Raw genomic sequence first — 13,348 nt, 5'->3', positions numbered from 1 at the left:
TTTTTTTACAAATAATTCATTTTTATCAGTGACTAGGTGGGTTTCTAACACAAATACACAAATAACAAAAGGGAGGAGTGTAGAGGGAATTAAATGAATGAGCATCGTTAAGAAGTGATAAAATAAAAACAATATTTACAACTGCTTTACATTCTGCATTATCTTTTTTAAACACGTTATCATGTTAATAATTTCATATTTCTTTAGGATTCGTCAAAACAAAAATAACGATGTACCATTAGGTAATTCCCAACTGGTGGAATTCTATGAAGTTCATGAAAATACAAATAATAATTAAAATAACATAAATGTAAATACCAAGTCAACCAGCTAAAATAGCAGTGTAAAATACAGTGTCTCTGAATATACTGTATTTCTATTGTATGAATGTAACTTCCAAGCTCGCGGATAGAAAATAAAAACTTCTGTTTGATTTGTACCACCATTTTACTTAGATCTAGGAGAAAACGGTGAAACGATTTGACAAAATAAAAAGGTAAAATGAATTGATAAAAGAAAAAGGGGCCAGGGTCCATTCTGTGTCTGATCAGCAGCTCTGTCCCCTTGATCCACACGCCGTACCAGCTCAGCAGATGTGCAGCAAAAGCCCCACTCTTAGTGGAAACTGCTCAGATTGGGATGCCCTGTCAGACCCATAATGGTGGATGTCATTAAAGACCCTGCTGCTGAGGGTCAGTGTGGGACCCAGTCTGTGTCCAGGGCTGCGGTCCAAAGACACACCCTATCCCCTCAGCCCTCAAATTAAGTGAACACTTCTGATGATGTATTATGACGTGTGACGAGTATACACTTGCAGGGCAAGGGGCGAGGGAGGAGGGAATGATTTTTAAATGGACCACCCTTGGCCGGAAATGCGTCACTCGTTCACCCCGCGATGATTGTGTTTTCAGCCACCGGTAACTTGTGGGTGCTTTATATGCGCTACAGTCAGTTATTATTGCATGTCTATTTATATTAAATATATTATTATTAAAATACGCCTACTGTATGATAGCTAGCAAATTAATGAACTAACTAACGTTAGCCTGCCTAGCTGGAACTTCTGAAGGAGGAAAATGTTTTATTTCTACAATTTCCAAAAGATAACCAAACAAAAACATATTTGCTTTTAGAGATGTGTTTGTGCCATCATGTGCATTAGTAGCACAATTTCTAACCTATTTGCATTCGTTTTTACTTACACTTGTATGTTGCCTTCTCCATTGATGTTGTTTTTAAGTTTTTGCAGACTTTTCTTAGCGGATGTACAATCATCGCAAATTGAATTATGGGGAGCTTCAGGCCCCGGAGTGAAAATAATTATACACTCGCAAAGCCGACTAAAAAAGAGGGCTGAGGTCCTTATGTTGCAAACTTCCCTTGCTTGGCTAATAATTTGGACCACCCTCCAAGATGGCGATGGGGATTCCCTCAAGGGCAAAGGGCGAGGGTAAGTGGACGAGGGTGTCTTTTAAGTGTTTGGACTGCAGCCTAGGTTGCATTTCATTTATGATCCTGTAGTTTAGATAATATGTTTGCACTTGTAGAGAAGCAGAGGAAAAATTAAGGGAGTGTGTGTGTGTGTGTGTGTGTGTGTGTGTGTGTGTGTGTGTGTGTGTGTGTGTGTGTGTGTGTCTGTGTGTGTGTGTGTGTGTGCATCTGTGTGTTCATCTGTGTGTGAGGTGTGGATGAGGAATGGATGAGGTATGGATGAGGTACGGATGAGGTATGGTGAGGTACGGATGAGGTATGGATAAGGTACGGATGAGGTACAGGTGAGGTACGGATGAGGTATGGTGAGGTATGGATGAGGTGTGGATGAGGTGTGGATGAGGTATGGATGAGGTATGGTGAGGTATGGATGAGGTATGGTGAAGTATGGTGAGGTACGGATGAGGTTTGGTGAGATATGGATAAGGTATGGATGAGGTATGGATGAGGTATGGTGAGGTATGGTGAGGTATGGATGAGGTATGGTGAGGTATGGATAAGGTATGGATGAGGTAGACCCTGCTGCTGAGGGTCAGTTTGGGACCCAGTCTGTGTCCAGGTTTCATTTAATGTATGATCCTGTAGTTTAGATAATATGTTTGCACTCGTAGAGAAGCAGAGGAGAAGTTAAGGGAGTGTGTGTGTGTGTGTGTGTGTGTGTGTGTGTGTGTGTGTGTGTGTGTGTGTGTGTGTGTGTGTGTGTGTGTGTGTGTGTGTGTGTGTGTGTGTGTGTGTGTGTGTGCGTGTGCGTGTGTGCGTCTGTGTGTGTGCGTGTGTGTGTTTGTGTGTGCATGATGACATGCATCTGTGTGTGTGCATGGCTGCCGTCTTGACTGAGAAAATCTCATAAGTTGTTTAGTGTCGCTCTATGGATGAGGTGTGGAAGAGGTACGGATGGGGTATGGATGAGGTACGGATGAGGTATGGTGAAGTATCAATGAGGTGTGGATGAGGTACGGTGAGGTATGGATGAGGTACGGTGAGGTATGGATGAGGTATGGTGAGGTGTGGATGAGGTGTGGATGAAGTATGGATGAGGTATGAATGAGGTGTGGATGACGTGTGGATGAGGTATGGACAGTGTGTTTGAAGTCCCTTTGGTTGATTTAGCTTTGTACTGGTGGTCTCTCCTGTCAGTGTAACCTATATACCGTATAAACAAAATGTCTGCCACAAAGAGTAAGTTTAAACAGTCAGAAACTAACAAATTAAATGCCAACCGATCATCTGCCACTGTGTCTCTACCAAGCATCATTTTGCTTATTCTCACCATAGTTATGGTTTCTAGTCCCCTCACCACAGCAATCGGTTTCTAGTCCCCTCACCACAGCACTGGGTTTCTAGTCCCCTCACCACAGCACTAGGTTTCTAGTCCCCTCACCACAGCATTAGGTTTCTAGTCCCCTCACCACAGCACTAGGTTTCTAGTCCCCTCAACACAGCACTAGGTTTCTAGTCCCCTCACCACAGCATTAGGTTTATAATCCCCTCACCACAGCATTAGGTTTATAGTCCCCTCACCACAGCACTAGGTTTCTAGTCCCCTCACCACAGCATTAGGTTTCTAGTCCCCTCACCACAGCATTAGGTTTATAGTCCCCTGACCACAGCACTAGGTTTCTAGTCCCCTCACCACAGCACTAGGTTTATAGTCCCCTCACCACAGCAATCGGTTTCTAGTCCCGTCACCATAGCACTAGGTTTCTAGTCCCCTCACCACAGCACTAGGTTTATAGTCCCCTCACCACAGCAATCGGTTTCTAGTCCCGTCACCATAGCACTAGGTTTCTAGTGCCCTCACCATAGCTAGGTTTCTAGTCCCCTCACCATAGCACTAGGTTTCTAGTCCCCTCACCATAGCTAGGTTTCTAGTCCCCTCACCATAGCAATAGGTTTCTTGTCCCCTCACCATAGCACTAGGTTTCTAGTAGTCTAGTAGTCATTTGGTGAGGGGACTAGAAACCATTTGGCATTCTTAGGAACAGGGACTATGGTGGTTTGCTTGTAACATGTAAGTATTACAGACAGGGCCAGAGATTGAAAATGTCAGTAAATACACTTGCCAGCTAGTCAGCGCATGCTCTGAGTACGCATCCTGGTAATCCGCCTGGCCCTGAAATATTAACCTGTTTAAAGGTTTTACGCACGTTGGCTACGAAGAGCGTGATCACACAGTCATGCAGAACCGCTGTTGCTCTGACGCATGGTTCAGTGTTGCCTCGAAGCGAGCATAGAGGGCATTTAGCTTTTTTGGTTGGCTCGCGTCACTGTGCAGCTCTCAGCTGGGTTTCTTTTTGTAATCCGTGATAGTTTGCAAGCCTTTCCACATCCGACGACTGTCCGAGCTGGTGTAGTGGGATTCAAACATTGTCCTGTTTTGACACTTTGCCTGTTTAATGGTTTGTCGGAGGGCGTAGCGGGATTTCTTATAACCGTCCGGATTAGTGTCCTGCTCCCTGCGAGATGCTCTAGCCTTTAGCTCAGTGCAAATGTTGCCTACAATCCATGGCTTCTGGTTGGTATATGTATGTATGATCACTGTGGGGACAAAATCATCAATGTACTTAATAATGAAGATGGTGACTGATGTGGTAACATATTCCAGTCTGTGCTAGCGAAACAGTCCTGTAGTTTAGCATCCGCTTAATCTGACCACATCCGAATTGAGTGCATCACTGGTACTTCCTGTTTGAGCTTTTGCTTGTCAGCAGGAATCAGGACGATAGAGTTATGATCTGTTTGCCAAATGGAGGGTGGGGGAGAGCTTTGTATGCATCGCTGTGTGTGGAGTAAAGGTGATATAGAGTTTTTATCCCTCTATTTGCACAGGTGACACTCTGGTAGAAATTAGGTCAAACGTATTTCAGTTTTCCTGCATTAAATTCACCGGACACTAGGAGCGCCGCCTCTGGATAAGCATTTTCTTGTTTGCTTATGGCCCTATACAGGTAGTTGTGTGAGGTCTATGTGCCAGCATCGGTGTGTGATGGTAAATAGACAGCTATGAAAATACTCTCTTGGTAAATAGTATGGTCTACAGCTTATCATGAGGGATTCCAACTCAGGCAAGCAGAACCTAGAGACGTCCTTGATATTAGAGATTGCGCACCAGCTGTTGTTAATAAAGAGACACACACCACCCCCCTGATCTTACCGGACTCTCCCGTTCTTTCCTGCTAATGCATAGAAAAAACAGCTAGATGTATTTTATCCATGTCCTTGTTCAGCCATGACTCCGAGAAGCATAGTGTATTACAGTTCTTAATGTCCCGTTGATAAGATAGTCTCAAACGGAGACCAATAGAACAGAGTGTAGTGGTGATTTATTAATTCACCGCCGTAGTCCCATCAGGGTGCACAGGCGCCGGCCTATATAGCGGCGTTTTCGCCTCCTTCAAGTGTCAGGGATTAGGGCCTGGTCCAGGATATTCAATGACTTTCGCCTGCGACTCATTGAACTGGAAGTCCCCGTCCAAATAGAGGTGATAGCTGTTCTGTTTTCCAGAAGCATTTTTCGATCATAAGCTCGTTTCGGAAACATTAAGTACAAAAAAATTACGATCAGCGCCAAAAAATACACAAAAAAGCACAATTGGTCAGGAACCCGTAAAATGGACGCCATCGCGTGAGGCCAGCCATCACATGTTTGAAAATCAGCAGTTTGATAGCAGAACGGGTGTTTGGAAATGTAAGAGTCGGGCTTGGAGTGAGCTTTTCCCCCTGGATGACAGGTCCAGGAAGGAAGGAACCTCTGGCCTTTATTTATAACACACAGTTTCATCTGTGGGACTTTCAAAGGGTGGATGATTTGGCTTTTTCCCATTCCATAGCGTTTGTTTTGCCTTTTTTTTGTGAGTCTCTGACAATGTATTGGTTTCCGGAGCGACACTTGTCTCTAGGCCCACGTTCCCGAGGATGGTGTTTACTACTTAAAAGACTGCTGAAGTGTTATTGTTGGACATGGAGAGTGTGATGGGGTTTATGCGATTGTTTCTTGTCCTCTGACTATTTTCCAATAAGGTCCACCTAGAGAAGGATAGTGAAAAAAGACCTTGGCATTCAGACCTTGAAACAATTGTATGTTGAAAGGGGGTCTCTGGTGTGGCAAATCATTAGTCTTTCTGTAGAAAATATCCTTTGTTTTTTTCCTAGTGAAATTCCATGTGAGCTTTTTAACTTGGATTAGAACAACTGAGAGACAGTAATGGATGTGTTGTTCTATTGTACAGGATAACACATTATAAACATCTTTATAGTTCATCCTTTGTTGAAAGGGGCCAGAAAGTTAGTATTTAAACACGCAAGGAGACACACACACACACACACCTTGTCCCTTTGACGGCTGTCCCAGGCCTAGTCACCAGTGGCACCATCAACCATCATTAAGCCAAGACAGCGGGTGACAAATTAGCCCTTCATCAAAGGCCTCCATATAATTTGGAAGCTGTATCATCAGAGGACAAACAGTGGTGTCAGCTGACACTGTCAACCTATCATCCTCCCCCCTCAGGGGATAGGACTACCCATACACACCCCCTATACCCAATCACAGTTTTCCCTCTAGGGACAGAGGAATCAAAGGAGTTGTAAGGGGAAGTTGCCCATACATGCTGATCTTGGGTCAGTTTTGCATTTCCACCACTAATGGCTAAGGTTAGGATTGGGGGAGAAGAAGCTGATTCTAGATCTGTACCTAGGAAAAACTTCACCCTGAAGCATCACAGAAAGGCCCTTTCAACTTGTCAACTGAGCTCAACCCATGTCACATTTGTCACGGGTGTCACGCTACTTGTCAAAGCTAAGGTATTTGGTTCCTCTCAGGGTTACAACACAATCAGCTTTCTTCTCCCCAGTGCGGGTCAGTTGACTGGTGTAACTTATATTTCTCTTGCCCTCAATGGTCTTTGGGGGGTTTATTAAGGTCTGAAGGTTTGTACGTATGAGTGATGGACTGTAGCTTCACGTAGCTTCATGAAGTTGTGGCTGAACGACAACATGATCAACATACAGCTGGATGGTTATACGCTGTATCGGCAGGACAGAACAGCGGTGTCTGGTAAGACAAGGGGCGGCGGACTATGTATTTTTATAAATAACAGCTGGTGCACGATATCTAAGGAGGTCTCGAGGTTTTGCTCGCCTGAGGTAGAGTATCTCATGATAAGCTGTAGACCACACTATCTACCTAGAAAGTTTTCATCTGTATTTTTCATAGCTGTCTACAAATCACCACAGACTGATGCTGGCACTAAGACCACACTGAATGAGCTGTATTCCGCCATGAGCAAACAGGAAAATGCTCACCCAGAGGCGGCACTCCTGGTAGCCAGGGACTTTATTAATGCAGGGAAACTAAAATCTGTTTCACCAAATTCATATTAGCATATTGAATGTGCAACCAGAAGGGAAAAAACTCTTGACCACCTTTATTCCACACACAGAGACGCGTACAAAGCACTTCCTCACCCTCCATTTGGCAAATCTGACCATCAATCCCCCTGATTCCTACTTACAAGCAAAAATTTAAGCAGGAAGCACCAGTGACTCGATCAATAAAAAAAGTGGTCAGATGAAGCAGATGCTAAGCTACAGGACTGTTTTGACAGCATAGACTGGAATATGTTCTGGGATTCCTCTGATGGCGTTGATGAGTACACCACATCAGTCACTGGCTTCATCAATAAGTGCATTGATGAGGTCATCCCCACATCGACCGTACGTACATACCCCAACCAGAAGCCATGGAATACAGGCAACATCCACACTGAGCTAAAGGCTAGAGCTGCCGCTTTCAAGGAACGGGACTCTAATCTGGAAGCCTATAAGAAATCTCGCTATGCACTCTGACGAACCATCAAACAGGCAAAGAGTCAATACAGGACTAAGATCGAATCGTACTACACCGGCTCTGACGCTTGTCGGATGTGGCAGGGCTTGCAAAACATCACAGACTACAAATGGAAGCACAACCGAGAGCTGCCCAGTGACACGAGCCTACCAGACATGCGAAACTACTTCTATGCTCGCTTTGAGGCAAATAACACCGAAACATGCATGAGAGCACCAGCTGTACTGGAAGACTGTGTGATCACGCTCTCCACAGCCGATGTGAGTAAGACCTTTAAACAGATCAACATTCACAAGGTCGCAGGGCCAGACGGATTACCAGGACGTGTACTGCGAGCATGCGCTGACCAATTGGCAAGTGTTTTGACTGACATTTTCAACCTCTCCCAGTTCGAGTCTGTAATACCAACATGTTTAACCATAGTCCCTGTGCCCAAGAACACTAAGGTAACCTGCCTAAATGACTACCGACACGTAGCACTCATGTCTGTAGCCATGAGGTGCTTTATAAGGGTGGTCATGGCTCACATCAACACCATTATCCCAGAAACCCTAGACCCACACCAATTTGCATAACACCCCAACAGATCCACAGATGATGCAATCTCTATTGCACTCCACACTGCCCTTTCCCACCTGGACAAAAGGAACACCTATGTGAGAATGCTATTCATTGACTACAGCTCAGCATTCAACACCATAGTGCCCTCAAAACTCATCAATAAGCTAAGGACCTTGGAACTAAACACCTCCCTCTGCAACTGGATCCTGTACTTCCTGACGGGCCGCCCCCAGGTGGTGAGGGTAGGTAACAACACATCCGCCACGCTGATCCTCAACACAGGGACCCGTCAGGGGTGCATGCTCAGTCTCCTCCTGTACTCCCTGTTCACTCATGACTGCACGGCCAGGCACGACTCCAACACCATCATTAAGTTTGCAGATGACACAACAGTGTCAGTGCCTGATCACCGACAACAACGAGACAGCCTATAGGGAGGAGATCAGAGACCTTGCCGTGTGGTGCCAGGACAACAATCTCTCCCTCAACGTAATCAAGACAAAGGAGATGATTGTGGACTTCAGGAAAAAGAGGAACGAGCAGGTTGAGAGCTTCAAATTCCTTGGTGTCCACATCACCAACAAACTAACATGGTCCAAGCACACAAAGAGTGTTGTGAAGAGGGCACAACAAAACGTATTCCCCCTCAGGAGACTGAAAAGATTTGGCATGGGTCCTCAGATCCTCAAAAGGTTCTACAACTGCACCAACTGCATCCTGACTGGTTGCATCACTGCCTGGTATGGCAACTATTCGGCCTCTGACAGCAAGGCACTACAGAGGGTAGTGTGTATGGCCCAGTACATCAATGGGTTCAAGCTTCCTGCCATCCAGGACCTCTAGCTTCCTGCCATCCAGGTGGTGTCAGAGGAAGGCCCTAAAAATTGTCAAAGACTCCAGCCACCTTAGTCATAGACTGTACTCTCTGCTACCACATGGCAAGCGGTACCGGAGCGCCAAGTCTAGGTCCAATAATTCTCATATCACCTCAACTAACCGGTGCCCCATCACATTGACTCTGTACCAGTACCCCCATGTGTATAGTCTCGCTATTGTTACTTTACTGCTGCTCTTTAATTACTTGTTACTTTTATTTTTTTATTCTATTTTTTATTTTTTTTACATGCATTGTTGGTTAGGGGCTCGTAAGTAAGCATTTCACTGTAAGGTCTACACCTGACCTCACCTGTAAGACCATTCCTAACTACTTTTCACACATTAAGGTCAATCCTAACTAATTAGTACCAATTAAGGTCAATCCTAACTACTAAGTATCAATTAAGGTAAATCCTAACTACTTAGTAGCAATTAAGGTCAATCCTAACTACTACGTACCAATTAAGACCATTCCTAACTACTTAATACCAGTTAAGACCATTCCTAACTACTTAGTACCAATTAAGACCATTTCAACCTACTTATTACCAATTAAGGTCAATCCTAACAACTTAGTACCAATTAAGATCATTCCTAACTACTTAGTACCAATTAAGTGATAACTATGATGAGGTCATTTCCTTTTGCCACGTCATTTCTAAGTTGCAGCCTGGTCAATATCTGGCTTTCAAATACAAACTTCACCTAAAAATGACAAATAACAAATTATTTTATCATAAAATCATAATATCTTATTACTATTTCTTCATATACAGAATTACATCTCATCTCATACATAAAATACATGACGTCAGAAAAATGTAAAAACAAAAAGTAGTTCCTCTGTTAGGTAACTTCAGGTAAGCACCTCAGCTGGTGCGTATCACTCCACTCCTGATACCATAGAAACAGAATGAGTTTACCAGTCAAATTGCCAGGGTTAAAGAGTCCAAGCCCATTCTATTTCTATGCCTGACACACTCCTGTCCTCCTCCACCCTGCATGGCGCTGCTTAATTCATTAAGAAAAGGTGACAGTTGCCATTGGACCCTGGAGAAATCAAACGAGGCAAATTACAGACTTCGTTTTGTTTTAGGTAATTCTGACAGGGGGCGGCTGCTGTGGGAACTGGGGGGGGGGGGGGGGGGGGGCAAGGGGCAAGGGGCTGGAGGGGAGGCACCATGTAAACAAGATGGTGATGTCTGATAAAAGGGCTCCAATGACAAATGGCTGATCGTGTCTGGGGATAGAGGCGAGTGAGGAAGTATATTGATTAGCCTTTTTTTTACCCAAAGCATCCGTCTTGGGAGCAGAGGGATGAGGGGCGGAGGGAGATAGGGGGGGGGGAAATTAGCTGGTATCCACCCTCGCTGACGTACTGATTGCTCTGGGGGCCCTGAACAGAAATAATGGCCCGGCCTGCTCGTTTATACCCTGGCACACACATACGCACTCACACAGACACACACACTCACTGAAACACTTGTACATACATACATACATACATACATACATACATACATACATACATACATACATACATACATACATACATACATACATACATACATACATACATACATACAGACATACATACATACATACATACATAAGAGTCAAAATAATGGAAACATGGAGGGATAGAAAATATATTGAAAGGTGTGGTTCCTGAGTTAATTAAGCAATTAAGATCCCATCTTAGGGTCATGTATAAAAATGCTGGGCAGAACATTATTTTGGCTATGCCCCCATAGGATAACAATGCCCCCATCCAAAGGGCACGAGTGGTCACTGAATGGTTTGATGAGCATGAAAACTATATGACATGGCCGTTTGAGTCACCAGATCACAACCCGGTTGAAAACGTATGGTAGATTCTGGAGCGATGCCTGCGTTTTCCACCACAAATCAACAAAACACAAAAATTATGGAATTTCTCGTGACAGAATGGTGTCGCATATTTCCAATAGATTTCAAGACATTTTTGGAATCTAAGCCAAGGTGCATTGAAGCTGTTCTGGCTTGTGGTGGCACAACGTCCTATTAGACACAATGTTAGTGTTACCTTTATTTTGCCAGTTACCTACTATACATACTGTACATATACTCCCCTAAATGTGTATTTGGACATTGAAGCTAAAACTTTAAATGTAATACTCCAGCATTTTGAATTTGAAATCAAATGTTTTATATGAGGTGACAGAATGTCATTTTTTACTTGAGGGCATTATCATACATAAAATAAGTGTTCAGTAAATGTGACTTCAAAATGACACAGTACATTATTTATCATTAATTTCTATTGAGTACAAAATAATCCAAAACACAACCAAAACAAAAAGCAAATGCATCCACGTTTCTACATCACAAGCTTGATGTAGTCATTGCATGCAAGGAATAAGGGACCAAATACAAAACTTTTGACTAAATTGATTACACTGTAAGTGAATTTGTCCAAATACTTATGACACCTTCAAATAGGGGGACTAGTTAAATAAAGTGTTTTCATTTCTAAACGGTTAAACAGATATGTATGAAAATACCCTCAAATAAAAGGTAACATTATGTACTGTCGCCTCAAATCCAAAATGCCAGTTTTAGCTTCACTGTCTAAATTAATACGTGCGCACACACACACACACTCACACACACACACACACACACACACACACACACACCACACACACCACACACACACACACACACACACACACACACACACACACACACACACAGCAGAGTTAGAAGTGATCAGTCTCTTTACCAATCATCACTTGTCTCTAAAAGTAAACTCTTTTGTCATGGTAGATTGTTGTCATGACATTTTGATGAAACATCTGAAAGCATTAAAACCCTATCAGCCTTAAAACGTCAACACATCTTTAAAATGAACTATTTATTAATTTCCTTATTTCCCACTAGTTACTGTTTCTCAGCTTATTTCAGGTTGTGCCACGGAAACGAATACTTATTCCCAAATCAACATATTATCTTTCAATATCTATTAAAGACCAATCTAATGCATGATTGTTATTTTTTGTGACTAATAATCAATGGTTTATACTGTATGTATGAACAGATTAAAAAAAGAACAGACTTGATAAATGTATGATTTTAAATTAAATGTAATTTATGCACACATTAATGTACCTTAACCATTTTATTCAGTTCTTTATCTACCGGGCAAGGTAATTACTTACAGTAGCTCAATATCTTTCCCCATTAGATCAGCCTCAGAATGGTTTCTGCATGGCTTGTTGAACCGTAAAGTATTGGCTTCAGAGGCAGACTCCTTTCATATTCCAGTCCAGTGAGATATACCTTTGCTGATGACTTGGTAGTAATGCATAATGTTAAGAGTGCTTAATAGCCCGTAGTGCATAGATTCTACTGACAGGAAACGGTTTCTAGGGATTTCTCATTTCTCTCTGGATGTCTTTTTCAATTGCTTTTTTTTCCTACCTATCTAGCACAACATGTCATGGGTCGGGTTCTGTATAGCTCCAAAATGATTAAGTCATGTATTTAAGTAACAAAACATTTGCAACACCTTCCTAATACTGAGTTGCACCCCTTTTGCCCTCAGAACTGGGCATGGACTCTACAAGGTGTTGATAGCGTTCCACAGGGATGCTGTGCCCATGTTGACTCCAATGCTTCCCACAGTTGTGTAAAATTGGCTGGATGTCCATTGGGTGGTGGACCATTCTTGATACACACAGGAAACTGTTCAGAGTGAAAAATCCACTTTTTTGGTTACTACGTGATTCCAAACGTGTTATTTCATAGTTTTGATGTCTTCACTATTATTCTACAATGTATAGTAAAAATAAAGAAAAACCCTGGAATGAGTAGGTGTGTCCAAACTTTGACTGGTACTGTGTGTGTGTATATATATACACATTGCAATATTATTCTCTTATCTAAAAAAAAAAGGATAATAAATAATTGCGAGCACATTCACTCTCATCGACTCACGTGAAGTAACATCTTCATTTTTATAGTCATTCATTTTTTTTGACAATTTTCCACCAAGAGTAAAATCATTCAAGTTCTTTTCCTGTTTTGTGATGGTGGTGTGTGATTGGAGAAGTCCTGGTTCGTTAAGCCTGTGGCCTGGGGGCTTGTTTGTATTAATGGAATAGATCAATAGACCTCTCTTCCCACTGCCTTACAGTAAAGGTGCTTAAGTATTTATGAATTAATTGACTTCCTCCATCCAAATAAGAGTCCATCATGTGAGTCGTGATGCGGACGGAGGTCACAGGCTCTCTGGGTATTGGGGGTAATAAATATGCACATTTCTTTTACCGCAGAATAACCTATGGAGCTGCCAGCTGCCGCAGCGTAATTTACGGGCGTGGAGCTGCCCAAGATGGAAGGATAAGACCACGCCAAATAATATCACTCTATTATCTTATCTAAATAGATGGATCCACAATGCTGAGGTTGGGGCTGATGTGTAGTTGTGTGTGTGTGTGTGGTGTGTGTGTGTGTGTGTGTGTGTGTGTGTGTGTGTGTGTGTGTGTATATATATGTATGTTTATTTAAATTTTATTTAAGCAGGGAGTC

Source organism: Salmo salar, chromosome 16, assembly GCF_965601325.2.
Source record: "Salmo salar chromosome 16, fSalSal1, whole genome shotgun sequence".
NCBI classification, from domain to species: Eukaryota; Metazoa; Chordata; class Actinopteri; order Salmoniformes; family Salmonidae; genus Salmo; species Salmo salar.
This window is presented reverse-complemented; position numbering follows the sequence as displayed.